This window comes from Morus notabilis, unplaced genomic scaffold (genome assembly GCF_000414095.1).
Source record: "Morus notabilis unplaced genomic scaffold, ASM41409v2 Scaffold106, whole genome shotgun sequence".
Lineage (NCBI taxonomy): Eukaryota > Viridiplantae > Streptophyta > Magnoliopsida > Rosales > Moraceae > Morus > Morus notabilis.
The window spans coordinates 80,315-85,347 of NW_010358650.1; the positions used below are offsets into that span (position 1 = coordinate 80,315).

At 40.1% G+C, this 5,033-nt stretch overlaps 1 long non-coding RNA gene across 1 annotated transcript; it reads right to left on the bottom strand.

Moving 5' to 3' along the window:
- Positions 1-1,988: 1,988 nt before the first annotated feature.
- Positions 1,989-4,007, bottom strand: LOC112090588. Its single transcript, XR_002901722.1, has 3 exons — positions 3,648-4,007; positions 3,079-3,562; positions 1,989-2,943 (listed from the first exon to the last, which is right to left on the bottom strand). It is a non-coding gene; the product is annotated as an uncharacterized LOC112090588 (long non-coding RNA).
- Positions 4,008-5,033: the final 1,026 nt, after the last annotated feature.

Here is a 5,033-nt window from a genome sequence, read left to right on the forward strand (position 1 = left end):
TGTCGGCCGCTGCTGCCGAAGGGAACGCCGCCAACCCAGGAGGACCTCCCTCAAGAGTGGGTCGCTGGCCGTAGAATGTGAGGAAGACTCGGCGGCTGGCATTGGATCTGGCCTCACAAGAGGCACATATGATGATCCCCCTCGACACTTAATCCCTCTATATACCATTGCTGTGAAGGAAAAATCTAAGGTCAATTCCTATAAGTCGAGAGGGGGAAAGGAAGATAGCTCACCGCTTAAAGATAAAAATGTTTGGTCGGTTAAAGTTAAAAAGTTAAAATGACGACGGTTCAAATAAGCGATGATGGTTCGAGCCTAGGCATTAACTAGCTGGAGACTACTTAAACAAAGCGATGACCATTCAAACTAACCCAGAATGCCAAACGGAAATCCAGACTCGCTTAAAACTCCTATAGCCAGTCCAGAATATGGCGGATAATGTCAAAATCAGGTTCTAACACCCCTATTATTCCATTTCCAACCATTCCCACCACTTAAGAAATAATCCACCATAAGACCAGAAATGATAAACATATCAGAAGTGGAGAGAAGGTTTGAGGGATGCTTACCAGGAAATCAAAAGTGGAAGGGATGCACGAGCTGTTGAGGTAAATGTTGCTGGGGATTTACAAAATGGCAAGAAGGAAGTGAGTGGTCATGGAGAAATTTTTGCAGAGTTTCGGCTGCTCTAAAACAGTTTCGAGTGGTTCAGACACACGAAGAGACCATTTATAGTAACCAAAAGCCTTTGACTCCCAGCTGTCCGATCAGGTATGAATGCATCTAACGGTGAAAGCATGGGAGCTTGATCCGACGGCTAGGGGAAGGGCGAGAAGCTAAGGAGTCACGATCCAATGGCCCATGTTCATCTGTTTAAATAAAAGGTCACGTCAGCATTACGATTGAACAAACGCAACATTTACGCTTCTCAAGGGGTTGCCAAAGTGCCAGGGCCATTATTACGAGAAGGTTCAGAGTCAGGCTCCCATGCCCGAAGCAAACAAAAGAAGAGCCAAAACAGATCCCAGACCTAGCTCGAGGCAGTCCGAAGAAAAGCCTCTACCTGGGGGGCAGTTGTTGGAAAAATTCACACTGACACGTCAAACAATGATCATGCCACACGTGGCCCCACGCCTATCACGTTAGATAGGCCTCGATGCCTGAGTCTCATTTTCCTCTCCCATATGGTATGGGAGCCGAGTAACCTATACATAGTCTGCGAGACCAGTTCATACAAGTAACATGATAGGGTCGACCAAGAGAAAGGCCATGCATGGCAAATTTTGGCATAGGCGTAGAGGGCAAAATGTAATCAACTGGACCCACATCCCAAGGAAGACCCCTGAGGTAATCAGCTGGATATCCCAAGATTGCGTCTGGGTTTATAGGAGGTCAGTTGCACAAGAAATGATCACAAGCCCCTAAAAATCGCCTGGAACGGATCACTAGCTATTACAGAGGATCTATAGAGCCGTAATGGGGGACAAATTAGATGAGTGAACAGTCCAAAAGGTGCTGACAGGCTACGGTCTAGACAAATGAGATAATAGGCCACTCGAGTGAATGGACCCCCTGGAAGACACGGTCAAATGGTCCAAACAACCTATCGTTGGGCAAGGCGCAGATGGAATGTAGGCTATAAAAGAGGGAAAACCCCCAAGAGAAAAGTTGGATGATTCTCCATTTGTGTGATTTGTAAGAACTAAACAAGAGAAATATAATACAGTGGATGTAGCTCTTTTTTAGAAGGGTGAACCACTATGAAACCTCCGCGTCTTTATTTTCGTGAGCATTATAACATTTTCTTCACAATACACCAATACAAACTCTAGCATATTCAGTAAAATTACAAGTTTCAAACCGGTAACCTAACAGGCTACCGCGGGGTAATCCAGTATGGTCTTGTAGAATCAGGATCAATGAAATACAAACAATTGAAACAAAAGCGAAAGCTGTAAAAACGTAAACGAAATGGTGAACGAGTAGGAGCTGAGGCCTGTGTTCACATATTGTCCTTAATGCAAAATTTCCCATCAATACTATACGTGCATGAGGTTTGTTTGGCATCTGGCTCATATGATACAATGGCGTACTAGCAATAAGGGCACACAACAATACTACTCTTGCTTAATTGTCTACTTTAAGTGGGTGGGGGGCCTCGTATGAAAAATAGTGGTCCCTTTTATGGGTCAAAGGAGATATAACCACTAACTCAGAATCAATGTAAGCTTAATTTCTAGTCCTTTGGTTCGACGGTCCATGACTTGCATCCCTTGCACGCGTAGGAGAGAGCCTTTATGCTTATTGATAAAGAAGAAGAAAGAATTGTATTTCTATATTTTTTGTGTGTATTATAAGTATGCTTAGAGCCTTTATATAGAGATTACAGAATACTAGAAAAAGAAACATCCAAAATCAACCATTACACTAACTACACAATCAGGAAACATCCAAAGTCAACTATTGCATTAACCCATCCCCCCTCAAACTCAAGATGGCATTGTAGAAGCCAATTTGAGTTTGGAAACTTGAGCAATAAATTGACTAGGTGGATTTGACTTGGTGAAGATGTCAGCCTTTTGGGATGTAGGGGCAACATGAACAAGCTGTAGAGTTTTACTGAGCAAATGATGACGAATGAAGTGGCAGTCGATCTCAATATGTTTAGTGCGTTCGTGAAAGACATTATTATGAGCCCTCTGAAAAGTACTCTGATTGTCGCAATGAATATGAGTGTTTTCACGAGAAAAACACCCATGTCTTGAAGGAGCCATCATAACCATAGTAGTTTGGATGTTGCATCAGCAAGAGCTCGATATTCAGCCTCAGTGCTTGAGCGGGAGACAACAGTTTGCTTTTTACTTCGCCAAGAAATAAGCGATGAACCAAGAAAGAAACAATAGCTAGTGGTAGAGCGACGATTTGTAGGATTCCTTGCCCAATCTGCGTCACGATAACATTCTCAATCCAAAGAAGAGCTAGATGAGAAATGCAATCCATGAAACACAATACCCTTTACATATCTCATTATACGAAGAAAGACATCAAAATGAGTCGATCGAGGAGAAAGGAACTTACTGATCAAATTCTTGACGAAGTCGGGATAAAGTAGTCATAAGATGATACTGATGAGAGAGGGTAGTAGAACCATACCGCATGGCAATAAAGTCCTAAGCTTCTTTTGCAAGTTGAAAATGCCCAAAGTGCACATTGATTGAAGGAACAATAGTATTGGTGAACATTGTAAGAATCTGATGATTCTTGCTTTCCCATTACTCGAGTCGACCGACATACTTATCATCAGTTTCTCCCGCCTATTTGACTGGTGTTGTTCTGTCTCTAGTGATAACAAGCCACAGTTTCATCCCTTTCAAATAACTCCGCATAGCTGTCGCCCATCGATTGTAGTTATGCCCATCAAGTATAATTGAAATTGGTTGGGCATTTTCTTTTTGAATAGTTGTCATCCTTTTTTTTTTCTCTTTTTGAAATAGAAAGAATTATTTTCTCTCTTTTACTTCTCTAAAACCAGCCCACATTAGGAACAAAAGAAGACCAAGTTCTAAAGAAAAGAAAAGAAAACCAAAGTTCTAAAGCCACAAATAAGAAAATCTAAAGAAAAGAAGACAGATTGAAGAGAGACATACCAAGTTTTGACTATGGCGGCCTTCGACGGTGACAACGCCGAGGTAGGATTGCTGGATGGACATGGGATTGGGATTGCTCGAGGCGATGGAGTCGGATTGACACCGGTGGCGCGACGGAGAAGATGATTGAAAACTCACAGCAATGGAGTCGTGGTTCATCAGCGACGAAGGATAGGCGGGCAGAACGTTTTGGATTTGGTTGTGGTTCTGCAAATTTTTTTAATACGGTTTTCCCAAGGCAATTCACCTTCGGGAGAAACGGAGAAAAAGAAAACGCTCTGATACCATTATAAAGAAGAAAAAAGAATTGTATTTCTATACTTTTTGTGTGTGTATTACAAGTATGCTTAGAGTCTTTCTATAGAGATTACAGAACATTAGAAAAAGAAACATCCAAAGTCAACCATTACACTAACTACACAATCAGAAAACACCCAAAGTCAACTATTGCATTAACACTTATGATCTTACCTATAAGAAAATATGAGATCTCCAGCATGTTTGGAATTCATTACAAAAACGTTTTTCCCGTTTTTCGAGAGAAAAAAAATGAAAATGAGTAGAAAATGGCATTTGGAGCAACCAAAGACAAAAAAGGAAAACAAGAACACCTTTATGGTTTCACGTAAAATGGAAGAGTTTCTAAAAATGATTTGTAATAATTTTTCATTTCTTATTTTCATTTTCTCTTCCCTCCCTCGAGTGTAAAGAGAGATAGTCTAATCATGGCAATACAATGGACAATTATCCGTTGTACTTGCTTCCCAAGTGGCAGCTGACACATATATACATAAAAAAGAGCTAAAGTGCATGCAGAGACGTGCTTGAGTTGGAAACTTCCTTCTAAGACATTAATGGTCATTTCTTTAGATATATAAGAAAGCAATATTTTCACTTTCTTAATTAATATATTTTTTAAAATACTATTAGATGTTTTTAAATATGTATAACAAAATGGAGTTTCTGTTTTTTCTTATACTGAAAATAATCTCTCAATAAAATTACTAAACGCATTTTCAAAAATGCTTTCTGCCTGAAATTGAAGACGTTTACATTTCCATTTGATACAAATAATAATATTATTTTAGAACGGGTTCTAAACGCGCCTTTATTTAAACAAGTGTGCTTTCTCTTTTCAAAATGCAGGACAATCATTTTTCCTTTTTATTTTCAACACCACACATGCCTTTTGCGAGTCAATTTCACACTCATATGTGCATCATTTTGAGCATGTAAAATTATCATTTCGATATCTTCACAAAAAAGAACAAGACACAACATGAAATAACTCCTTTAGCGACTGCAAAAGTGGTCGCTACAACTTGAGAAGTCATCGCTAAAACCTCTTTGGCGACAATCGACAGCATGTTGTCGCTAAAAGTCTGT